We start from the raw sequence: 13,432 nt of genomic DNA, 5'->3' as shown, positions 1-13,432 counted from the left end.
TCCTTACTCGTCAGTCTTGTACACATCAGAGTAAAGCCCCGCTCTTTGAAACTTCTTTTTGGGTGGTCTAGCAACTCTCTTCTCCCGCTGACTGGTCACAGATGGGTTTGGGGCTTGTTCCAGGGAAGTAGGGCCTGTGCGCTCAGGGTTGGACTGGCCATCAGGTTTTCCCTCCAGTGCACTGCAAAGAAAAGAAATTTTTTCATTTATTACGAGATAAGAGTTGTGTGTCGTTTAAGTCAACATTAAATTGGGGTTGGTAAGATCACTTCATTTTATTTTTTGAGAGAAGTCACTTATTTACCAAGCCTGTAAAATAGCTTATTTGATCAAAAATACATGAAAAAACACTCATACTGGCAAATAGGATTACAATTCAAAATAATGTTTCTATTTTAATATATTTCAAATGTACTTTACTCCTGTTCATTTTTAAAAGGGCTGAATTTTCAGCAGCCATCACTACAGTCTTTAGTGTCACATGATCCTTTAGAAATAATTCTAATATGCTGATTTGATGCTCAAGTAACTTACAAATACTGAAAACAGTTGTACTAAACTATTTTCCTTTAACTATTTTTTATTTATTTATTTTAACATTGCCAGCCACTGGCAGAATATTTTTCTTCTATGAATATATGAACCTACTAAATACCAAAATGAAGATCCAAGCCTCTGCTTTAAAACAAAAGAAAACATTTTATTTTATGGTCATTTGATAATTTTTTTAAATCACCACAGGTTGGTTTTGTCAAAATACAACATTCTGAACAAAAAGCTGAAGGAAAAAACAACAACATTTTTATCAAAGGAGTGCATTTTGAAGCAGAATACATTCAGATGTCATTTCCATCAAAAAAAAAAAATACAAAAAAAAAATAATTTAAATAAAATTTAGGCACTGTAAGTTGCTTTTGAGTGGTACACAGAGTAACATTTTGCAGGATATAAGGGGATGGCACAACTTTTGCAGAAGAACGAGGTCTCCTTCTGTATGTACCCCTTAAGTACACAAACTCTGTATCCTCTGGTTGGGTGTTGCTTTTTGGGACTGGGCAGGATTGGAACAAGTTCATGAACAGCAAAACTGACATTCCACTGGTGTTGTGCGTTGCTCTTGGAGTGTTTTCAATTGGAGGGTCGTCATTTTCTTCTTCACTACCAGCAAACTCTTGGCTAGTCCATGATTTTATAACACTCTGGGTGAACGAGGAGAGTTACACTTACCCTGTAGGTTTTTTACTTTTAATGACAAAAGCCCCAGGAAGGTTTTCATTTCTGAAACTTTAACAGGCTTCCATGCATGACTTCTAGCATGTTGTGAAGTACCATCCATAGCTTGATTAAACTGATCTGCTTACAGGTAGGTCTGATCAACAATGTTCTGAATCAGTACATCAGAAATTAACAACTCAAAGTCTGCAGGTTGTTCTGACTCAAGAGCAGCGGCATGGCCATCGCCAACAGGCCCAGGATTCTCAGTAAAGGAATGTTTTTTTTGGCTGGCAGTTCATTTCATGCCACTCAGGTTCAGCATCTCCAGCCGGATGGCTCACAGTGGTCCTTGTTTGGTCACCAGCAGCACCATGTTGATGTACTTGCCGCATCCGACCTCTGCCTTGCTGCGTTCTACCTATAAATAATTATAGGAATAATTGTAATTATTTTCAATAAGCGGACACAGATACACACATATATACATATAAATACACATAACAGTGTGGTAAATGTGCAACAATTTGGCCATTACACATTTGTGTATTTATGCACACAGCTACACACATAAATGTATGCACATTCATACACAAATATTATAGTACATATGTATTTTTACTAAGATCCAAAATTGCATATTCGCATATGCATATATATATATATATATATGTGTGTGTGTGTGTGTGTGTGTGTGTGTGTGTGTGTGTGTGTGTATGCATTTATCCATAAAAATGCTATGGTGTATATATATTTTTTGTATTATCCGACGGTGTGGTAAATGTGCACAAAGACAGAACACATTCTCAGCCATTTTCTTATCTTATCTTACCTCTATCCGCTCTGACACCTGGGAACGGCAAATGAGACCTTGAGCTTGAATGCATCCACTCACTGTCCGAAGTGTCACAGTCTGATTTGTCACTGTCCACTCTTAAGACACACAGGTGGACTTCGTCCAGATTGACGGTTAGAGATCTAGAACTTTCTGTGACAGCATGTGCATCTCCCTCAACTACTACTTTGTCCCGATAGATTCAGAATGATCAAATAATGAGTGATCGGCCTCTGAATCCATCAACACATCAGCGGTATACCTCTGTGGTTTTTCTATCTGATATTTTGACCTACATTCTTGTTACTCCTTCTAGTTTGTGCTGATCACGGTCTATGCTTCTTTCTTTGATCCAAAAATCCCAAACTCTTTCAGAACATGCGCAAGGGCCTTTCTTACCGTATACCATCTTAAACATATATGCCCGGAAAATTCAGTTTGGCGAGGAAGGAGTTAATTTTTTGTTTACACCATGATACATGAATAGAAAACTCATATGAACAGAATTTCATGCATTAATTTAATGCATCCTTGCTGAATAAACGTAGTCATTTCTTCAAAAAAATAAATATTGAAAATTTTGAACAGTTGCATATTTTGTAACACATACCTGCGAAAACCGTCCTCTTGCGTCAACCATCCCCTTCCTCCTTCTATTCTAGCTCTCGCCATCACATCCTCCTCTCTAGCAGCTGGTCGTTCTTCTTCTCGCTCCACCTCTTTTTCCTCCTCCGGTTCCTCTTCTTCCTCTTCACCTACTTCTGTCTCCCTTTCCCAGCATTTTCTCTTGCGTCCCTTTCTGCGCTGACTCTGTATTACAGACTCAATGACGTCAACCACGGTGTCTCCCTCCCACAGAACACTTCCTCTGTGCCTTTCAGGTAAAGGGTGGTTCTCCTGTTCCAATGTCTGTGGTGGGGGCGACGGGGGAGGCGAGGGCAGAGGGTGCTTGCGGGGACGGCCTGGACCTCGTTTTTTCACCACGTTGTTTCCTGTGCGTGCTTGTCTCTGGAGCTTCTTTGCACGGAGGATCTTGTTGACATGGTGCAGGTTATTTTTGGGAGGGGGCCGATGTGAGTGATGTGAAGGGGGGGAGTCACGGCAGCATGCAGGCTGGGAGGAGTATGTGGAGGGACTAGCCTGGCGGCTGGAGGGCCGGAGAGCTGCGGTGCTTCCAGACTGGTCAAGAGTGCAGTGAGAAAGGCAAGAGGCAGAGTGTGAGAGGGACAGAGGAGGGTGATGGTGATGATGGTGCCGATGATGGGGACCCTCAGAAACCTCAGGAACAATGGACTGGTTAACTCGGTTCTGCGTGCCGGACACATTTCCTATGATATTAAAACAAAAGGTGGGTTGAGTGGCTAAAAAAAAAAATATTCACAAAAATTAAACAAATTAAAAATAACAATTAACAGAAGTCACCCCATCTCCCACTGTCCCCCATGTTTCAAGAAATCAAGCAGTCAAAATTACCAAAATGCAAAAACTTATAGTCAACAGAGACAATTATTATGAAAACAATGGTTTAAATAAAATAAAATAAAATCCAGTGTATTCCAAAGGACTGTTTGCAGCAAGTATTAATGACTGGCCTTTTAGCAACCCTCTACATTGTGAGTAAATCACTCGCATATGCGACTAAATTTTACTCCATGCGACTAAATGATGTCTATAGTTAGCCATTGGCTCTAATTCTTAGATTTTACTCGCCAGTGTGTGTGTTCAAGGATATTATAAGATTAGCACATTTTCACTTGCTGAACACTGACTGAGCGCTTCAGAGTTCTCTCTCCATCAAGCGATCTGTACTTTTCAGTTCAACTCAATAGACGCACAGAGCACCTGTATTTGATGAACTGTAAACTCTGTTTGAAGGCGCTTGACTCACCGTCGATTTGCCGTTTCTCGCACATGCAAAGAGAGAGAGCGAGTGTCTTACCACGCTGAATCAATGCGCTACATGTAAACTATATTCTATGTTGTATTTTCCTGTCAAAATAATGGAGTTCATTTAGAATTATTACGTTTTTTAGAACAAGCAGAAGATAAGGCGGTTGTAATGGGCGGAGCTAATGCACAAATGGCAATTTCATTGGCTGGCTCTGATCTATTACCATCCCTGTTTTGATTTCAGCAAATCAGTTCGACCGAACGCAGACAATGTGATTAATATTCATGAACCCAGCAGCTCATCAATACATAGTGCATTGCATATTATTAGTATGGTAGTAGAAATAGATGTATTATTATCTTTTAAAATAATTAATATGATCTATTACAAAAAAATTTTTTAAGGAACCCTGAATGACCAACAATATCTTAAGTATCACCACCAGTCTTAAGTTCAGTTAAAATGGCAAATATGCATTCATACATGGTTATCAAGTTTTAGTTCTAATCCCTAAAGTTCTATCAATAAATAGTGCTTAATACCATAATATAATGCTTGACTGACTGATTAAGAAGCTAAGATTTAAGAAGCTGTGCCATTTTACAAAGATAAGCTGATTGTTATCATATATATGTGTGAGTGTGTGTGTGTTTAAAATAGTATATCAGTCTGGCGAGTAAACTGAAAAATTGACTAGCCATTGGTGATTATATTGCCAAGGTGTGCGTAGAGGGTTGAGCAGTATTCAATACGAATAACAGCAGGAATAGGTTAAATTCTATAATAACACTGTGACTAGGCTAAATTCTCAAATTCAAGGTTAGATCATCTTTCTATAAAACACATTTATTAGCAGGTAAATAACAATGGGGAATTGTGGAGATAAATTGGATTATAGATGGTGTAGAAATTTATACTCATCTCCTAAAAGCCAAATTCTAATGCATCTGAAAATAACTCTCAGATAGTCTCACAGATTCATTAAAAAACAAGCTACATGTATTCATGTGTGCAAGGCTTCATTAACGGTGTTCCCTCTATCCTCCATTATCCCTTTAATTAACTTACTCTCAGTCTAACTCACTTTTCAACAAAGTCTAGTCTATTATGTTCTATTAATCTTATCTTTCCATCAGTCAAACCCATTCTTCCACATCTTTCTTTTCATTGTTATTTTCTCCCCACTATTATGTTAGGATTTAATACTTATGGTTAACGCTTTGCTCAAATCACATATCAATGACTGCCTAAGCAAGCAAGGCTACATATGTTCACCAATTCATTAACTAACTCTTCCTTCCATTCACACCTATAAAAAAGGGTAAATTTTTCTAAATCATCATATGAAAGCTGAATAAGTAAGCTTTGCATTGATGTATTGTTTGTTAGGCTTTAAATTGGCTTTAAAGTTGTGCAAATGAAGTTCTTAGCAATGTATATTACTAATCAAAAATTAAGTTTGAATATATTTACAGTAAGGCTGTCACTTTCGTGAAAAAAAATCATTTTGGATTTTTAAGACATAAATGTTCATTGAATCGATTGTAAAATCGATTTTCCATGTCTAAAAAAGACGTTTCCTCTTTCAATTTCAAATAACAGACGAACGTAAAGAGAGCGCTGGAAATGCACAAGTCAGCAATATTTCTTATTTATTGGCATGAAGTTTCTGGTAGAATAACAAACAGCAACAGGAGTGCAACACTCTCGATAAAATATATATGGAGAGGTGACGGCTGCCATAACAAAAGAAAAACATCACTGCAGGCTTCAACCCGGCTGCATTGATTTAGGCATTTAAAAAATCTCCAAGATTGTTTTAAATATTGATTAATTTCAAACAACTGTTCAAAAAAATGAAACTTTAAATGGACTTGAGAACAGGCCGTGTTTGTTTTTTTATTGAACGTAACCGACACACACTAGGCAGAGCAGAGCGTTTTTTATTCACTGTATGTCCAGCTGTTGAGAAAACACGCTCCGACCGCACTGATGTCCGGGGATACTCAGGTATAGCTGCGCAAGGTGGGGGTATTACTACCAATTTTCCACCACAAAAGCCGGTCGCTCTCAGCTTGCAACGGTCCTTTTCATAACTCAGAATCTCGTGTAACTAGATGCGCGAATGAGGCGAATTCAAGGCTACCGCGCGGCGAGACCTCCAGTGCGCGTAAACGCGCCTTTACATTGGCTTATCATTGAAATTATTCGCACCAGACGCTCTATTCACGTTTGGTGTGAACGCAGCATAAGAGGTCGCTTTCGACGTCACTGGGTCTTATAGGTGCGTAAAATTGCTGGTATTTTCTGTCTAGTAGGGCTGGGATAAACTATTATTTTTTAAACGATTAATCTAGCGATTATTTTTTCAAAGCAACGATTAATCTAACGATTAATTTTTCCCAGTCCGATTCGATTCTCGATTATCTCCCCATTAATTGACTAATAGCAATTTATACATGTTGATTTACATATCTGAATGAAAAAAAAACATGAATTCCTTAACATTGCAATATATGTTTATTGCTCTTAAAATTCCAAAATAAAACATTAGTGAAAAGTGAAACCATTAGTGCATTTTATTTTGCACAATAAAGTGCAAAGTAATGCTTTTCTTAGTCCGAGGTAGCGTTCAATAAAACCTTGAAGCCTTGAAAACACAAAGGCCGAGGTTACTGAAATAAGTGCATCTTGTAATTCTTTCAGATGAAAATAACAAAAAAGAATTCCCATACTTTAGAGCAGCGGTTCTCAATTCCAGTCCTCGCGCCCCCACTGCTATGCACATTTCGAACGTTTAGTGGAACGACTGCGTGTCATCTAGCACGTCTGAAAGTCTGAGGAGCGAGTCGAGTTGCTTCTACTCTCCGACGCCGCCATTTTTGTTTTGGGTCTGACGAATCGACGTGCATATTTTGCGTCGACGTCGCGTTGTCCCAGCCCTACTGTCTAGCTTTCGCAACGTATACTGCACTTTCTGAATTCTTTATTTTCTTTTTCTGCTTGGTTGTGAGTTTTGTTACATCTATATTTTTTAATTGTTTAATTATTTTAAGATTAATAGTGTATTTTGCAATCGATTTTCGAACTAAAAGTGACAGCCCTAATTTACAGTGGGAAAATTTTTAAATACCTATTTATATTTACTTAATATCCTAATGATTTTTGGCATAAAAGAAAAATAAATCATTTTGACCCATACAATGTATTTTTTGCTATTGCTACAAATTAGGGCTGGGTACCGAACTTCGATGCCTTTATGGTATCGAAAGAAAAACTTTGATACTATGAGTATCGAAAAATTATTTATCTTTCGGTGCCAAATTTCGGTTCCAAAAGTCGGTGCCAAATTTCGGTTCCAAAAGCCAAGTTGGCGGTTTTTTTTTTTTGGCAAGCGGCTGTGTCTGTGTGAGCTTGTAGCATATGTGCATTTAAGGACCTAAATTCGCCATGATTGGCTGTCCACCACCACGCGACGTGACGGGGAGGATTTCTGAAGATACTCGTAGTCACACAACACAAGTGTAGTTGTTTTTTCTCAAAATGTTTTCGTTTTACAATGCCAAAGAGGTCTAAAGTGTGGCTACACTTTATAAAAGTGGATGCCGAGTCAGCAAAGTGCAAGATATGCGATAAGAGTATTGCAACCAAAGCCGGCAATAACCACCAATTTAATGAAGCATTTGTTTGGATGAGTGTTTTGCCCTCCCTCCCTGTTTAGTTTGGTCTACTCCATTGTGTATCTTAAAACACGCCCCCTTTCACATCGTCTAAAAAACAGAGAGAGAGAGACAGATTTTTCCAGAACAGCGAATTTATCTAAACAGCAGGCCACTGTATACGTTCACTTAAAACATAACCAACTGTGTTTACGAGAATACTTGCAGAGACAATTATTTTGATATAATTGTGTGTGTATGTGTTCGTTCAGAAGTTATGATATGCGAAAGATGAATTAATTCACTGTATGCGCATTGTCTGAAATGCTGCTCGCAGCGCGTGCTTTGAATGAGTGACAAGCTCCTTACGCGCACGAATTGTTTAAAAAGCTTGAACCAGCAATATTTAGAAACAAGTGCAAACAATCAGATACGATCCATTTCACCTCTTCAAGCGAGTGAACAACGCGAAGCAAGTTATGAATTTTACATCACTATTCACGATAGCCCATCGGACTGGAAAACACAATAGCCCCGGGACGTGGGGCTAATGATTTTGTGAGCCCTGGAAGCACTGGTTTCCACACTGGTTTAGTTAAACAAAATAAATTATTATTTTAAAAGATTGTCTCAAAAGAATCATTGGTTCACTAATCGGATCATGAACTTGTATTACCGAGCCAAAGATTATCTATTATTGAACATCTCGAATGAATAAAGACTTCAAGTTCATCTGTAAAGCACATAAAGCTATCGTTTAAGTTTATAAACTTCTATTTCATGCATGATTCGTATGGATCTGTTAACTGAATGCAAAGTGTGTAATCTGGCAGAGGGGAAACAATAGAACAACAGTAATTATTATTGAAATAATGCCCAATGGTTTAATGGAATGGTTTCTATTATTTGATTATTTTAATTTTATCTGCAAGATACTGATATACCCATACTGTGCTGCACACTATTGACAATATTAAGCTGAATCTTGACTTTCCAAAATTTCCCCAAATCGCACAGCCCTAGTCCAGGGTCACATTTAGTCTATAACAGACCATGCAAAATGTTTTTGATGTGATGGCCTGACCCTTATAGACAGAACACTAACAGAAAGTACTGAAATCCAATCAGCTTCAGCCGTTTGACGACAACATGTAAATAAAAAAACAAATAAATAAATAAAAAATACAAGAACATTTCTGAACGGAGCATGTTTGCAATGTAAGCCATGATCATAGAACAAAAGTATTGAAAGTCCAATAAGCTTCACAATATCAGCATTTGTTTTAAGATTTCTCACTTACCCATCTCTCTTCTCTCTGCAGATTTTGAACGATCTCTTCTCACTGTCTGATTCAATCTTGAAAGACTGGTGCTCTCCGATGATCCACCTTTTTTGCTACGACTCCGTTTGAGGGAGGTTTGAGATAGTGCAGATGTGAACAAGTTGGTGTGGTGGCTGGTCTCTGCCTCCTCAATGGGGGAAGCAGGATCTTCTTCATCACTCTCCGAGCACTCCACTGTATTTTGCACATGTCCTTCAGAGAATGCACCAGAGCCAGAAAGGGACTGGTTTCTAGAGAGTTTGGAGTAGTCAGTATCAGAACTTCCCATCCTGAACCAGGAGTCAATAGGATGATGTCCCCGGCTCATGCTGTTCAAAGACAGTCTTGAAGGCCCAAGACAAGACATAGACGCTTCTTTTCGCTTGTACCGTTCTGCAGAAGATGAGGAGGAAGAGGAAGGGGAGTTGGCAGAAGCTGCCTGTTTGTTAGCACTGGAGTCAGCAGAGCTATCTCGCCCAAACCGGCAACGCTGCAGGGACTCTACACTCCCTCTTTCCCCTCTTCCAATACCCAACCCCTCACCTCCTCCACTTCTGCCTCCAATGCTACCTACAACTCCACCAACATCACCCTCCTCTTCTCCACAGCGATCACGGTGCTTGTGCCTATGCTTGTGTTTGTGGTGCCAGCCAAATGACAGCTCGGACGACATTGCAGGATAGAGTACTGATGAACGACCACCACCTAGATACTCTTGTCTAAGCAGCTTATGTTTCTTCTTGTGAAATTTGGAAGGGTTAAGAAGCAAGTGGGAGGGGTGATGATGATGGACATAAGAAGGAGGAGGGGGTGGAGGAAAAGAAGGGGAATGAACATGGTGGGATGGGCCAGAGTGAGGAGCCTGGTGATGGGGGTGGGAGTACAGGGCACTTGCTGGGGTATAACCACGATAGTAGCCAAGTCCCATTGGAGTAGAAGAGTATGGAACACCATAAGAAGGGTGATAGAAACCTCCACTGGAGATGGGAAAGCCTAACCCAGGTACAAAAGGTACTTCTGATATTGATTCTCGAAGCTTAGGTGGTCGCCCTCTTTTCTTTTTAAGATCTGGCTTATGGACATAATGAAGTGAATCACATGGGTAGGCTGGGTGGGGTGAATAATATCCACTAAAATTGATCCTGAAGATGGTGGGCAAGAGATCTCTATGTAGATAATGATGGGGTGGTGGATTGGTTCCACCTCCAAGGCTGCTGCTGGCTCTGGCACTTCCCATGGCAGACCCGCGGCCTGGGCCTGCTGCTCCAGCACCCAGACCCAAACTGCTACCCAAACAAAGTGTTGGTGTGCGATGACCAATTCGTACATCACTGAGCTGCACACAGATCTCATCCAAATCAGCCAAGAAGTCTGGGTCTTGTCGGCGTGACCGCAGTTGCAAGTACTTCTTCTTGCGTTTTCGCTTTTGCCTTTTTAGTTTGTCATAGCTGGGGCAGCCATGTCCACGGCGTTTGCACTTATGCTTGTGCTTCTCTTTATGTCCAACCAAAGCAGGAGATGGGGCAGCTGGGTGCGGTCTTCTTGTATCAGGTGATGCCCTCGCTCCAAGTGGGGAGGGTGTAGGTGAGGGACGTTCCAAGAGAACTGTAGATGAGTGCCTCCTTCTACCTCTCGAAGAAAGACCCATTCCAGCTCCCATGGCTGGACCTATGACACCAGGCATTAAGAGTCCACTTGCCATACCCTGCGAGACCCCTACACCAGCTAAGCCACTTGCACTGCCAGCCTTTTCCCCACGGTCTGAGGTGCTGTTATTGTCTGTCCCAATTCCACTGTCACTGGGTACTGTCTCTTCACTGTGTGATTCACTTACTGGGGAAGGTGTGGCCTCCTTCAGCTCACTAAGAGGAGCAGGAGACGTGGGCAATAGTGGCCTTGGAGGAGAAAATTTTCGATAATGGTAGTGCTGCCGGTAGTGGTGGTGGTGATGGTGGTAACCCCGGCAAGATGATTTCTTTTGAGATTGGTTTGCGGTGGATGATGAGGAGCTTGCTACAGTGCGAGCAGAGGGGGCTGAAAAAGTAGGTGGAGGAAAGGAAAATGAGTGGTGGCCCTGATGGGAATGGCTGTAGTGTGGGTGTGATGAGAAATGCACTGAGCCAGGTTCAACAAAGCTAGCATCACTGATGGGACTCTGGCCTCCACTTGACTGCGAGAGTGAAGGCGACGGGAACACCTCAGATGGAGGCAAGTGGTGTTGCTGGTTTTGTAAGGCCTGTGACTGGTGATGATGGTGTGGGGACGAAGTGTTTGGTGACAAGAAAGGTTCAGGAGGGGGTGTGGGGGCACCTGGCGAGAGATTAGCTGATGTTTTTGGCTTACGACCCCTCCTTTTACCCATATATATTGTCCCCTTTTTGCTAACGTTGATCTGGGGTCCTAATCTGCCCCCAAATGTAGCAGCAATTGATGATAGAGACCGTGGTTTGGTAGCAGCCGCAACCCCCGGCACTCCGCTGCTTCTTGAGCTTTCCTGCTCAGTCCCTGGTTTCGGCCCAAGAAGTATTTGGCTGAGGAGCCTTTTCCGTTTTACTGTCTTCATCTTATTAATTTTGCCTATAATTGTCTTCATAATTAGCTGCCCATTGCCCTTATTACGAAAAGGTTTTTCACCTACTAATGCATCCCCCGACTCAGGAGCAAGTGTTGGGGGCTGGGTTTCTTGTGGAAGGGTTGGCGGCGAGCGCTTGGGACGTCCACGCTTTCTTTGCATGAGTTTAGGTGGATTAAAGTCCACTTCAGGGTGCAAAACAGGGGGATCCTGCTCTTCTTTAGATTTGAGCAGACTGGAGAAGACTTTTGAGGGTGCCAGTTTGTTTGGGGTGCGGCCACGTGCTGGTGCATCTAACCGAGGCATTTTGGACTTGGGCCGTCCCCTCTTCTTGGGTGAAGAATCAAAATATTCTGAAGCAACAGGGGACATCCGATTACCAGAAGGACTCTGTTCCACAGGTTGCCGAGTAGGGGATGACGAGGAAAATCCTGATGTCATTGGTTTCTGATGGATAGAAGCAGGCTCATGTGAAAACTTGTGGGTGCGACTCACTATCTTTGTCCAGCGAGGCCGTCGTCCTCTCCGCTTCTTAAAAGGTTTTGAATCCTGCTCAGCTGGTGATGCAGGAGATAGAGTGCCAGTGTCATCACATAGTTGTGGTGGGCTCATGTTGGCACCAGAAGGGTATGAAGGTGAAATAGTGCATTTGGTGGACTCAGTAGGACTTGGTACCCTATTAACACGACTTTCCTGATTGGGACTACGTTTGACTGGACTTGAGCTCTTACCCCTCTCACTTCGAGGAGCTGTCAAAGAACACCTTTCTTTAGCATCTTGCTTTCCTTGCAAAGCTGGAGTAGAGCCCTTACTTAAATCTCTGGGACTGTCTGTGTCTTTGTCTCGGTGACGCTCTTTGTCTTTCTCAGTAAATTCCTCGATGCGGGAGGGGCTTGCTCTAGGCCGTGAGGCTATTGAGACTGGTAAACACATGTGGCAGCCTGTACTTTCTATTCTTTCTAAGGAGGAGCATGAAGAAGAGGAAGATGGTGGTGGTGGTGATGAAAGAGACATCATGGAGGAAGAATGAGATGGGCAAAGCCCAAGACGAGATTGAGATTTCATACCATTGGTTGTACTGTTGTCAGTGCTATCATTTGTGGATGTCGTCAAGCGACTACTGTTTTGAGACAGTGCAGTACTAGTGGTGGTGGTGGTTGTGCTGCTGTTGCAACTGGTGACCCCTTTTGAAAGTCCATCTGATTCCTCTTTTTTAGAGGTGCCAGAAAATTTCTCCAGAATACTGTCTTTATTTTTGGACCCATATGGGCGACCTGGGGGCCGTGAAACTGGTGGTGCTGGGGCAAGGTGCACCGCCCTGGAATAGGTGTTCCTATTGGCCATAGCCCGTTCAGGGCGCTGCAGATTAGAAATTAAGGGAGGCGAGCTACTGTGTGCTGGAGCTGGTGACACCTTTCGGGCTTTTGGCTTAGGGCACTTTGATGGTGGACATGTAGCTATGAGCTGAGCGAGCTTCTCAGTAACTGTAGGAGTACCCCAGACAGAAATTCCCCTGTCTTGTTCCTTCTGCCCCTCAGTAAAATTGCATTGAGGAGTTTTTAAGATCCCATCTGCTTTGGGGTCCTGTTGCAATGTAGTAGCTGGGGGCATTGTCAGTGGCGATGGGGTAGGAGCAGAGTTGGTTTGTGGAAGGTGGTTTTTCTTTCCGGAGGAGGGTGATTTGCTTTCAGTCATTGGGCGATGAAGATTAAGGGGTCTCTCTGAAGAAGCAACGGATTTTACATCAGCCTTTCCCTCTGACTTACAGGCAAGTTTTGGAGGAGCCTGTATGCATATAAAGAAGAAAACGGTGAAAATAATTGTACATATTTTTAATTCAGTGTACTATAAAAAATAATGGAACACAAAGAAATTATGCATTATTAACTGTGCTGTTTTTTTTACCTAGTTATTACCAAAATAATCACATTTTATATTTGG

At 41.7% G+C, this 13,432-nt stretch overlaps 1 pseudogene; it reads right to left on the bottom strand.

Annotated features, from left to right (window-relative positions):
• Window positions 1-13,432, bottom strand: part of LOC113073611 (histone-lysine N-methyltransferase ASH1L-like) — a 39,880-nt pseudogene that overhangs the window by 16,325 nt on the left and 10,123 nt on the right.

The sequence above is a fragment of the Carassius auratus genome, unplaced genomic scaffold, assembly GCF_003368295.1.
Source record: "Carassius auratus strain Wakin unplaced genomic scaffold, ASM336829v1 scaf_tig00012509, whole genome shotgun sequence".
Lineage (NCBI taxonomy): Eukaryota > Metazoa > Chordata > Actinopteri > Cypriniformes > Cyprinidae > Carassius > Carassius auratus.
Note: the sequence above shows the minus strand (reverse complement) of the source record. Positions and strands in the feature narration are given on the sequence as shown.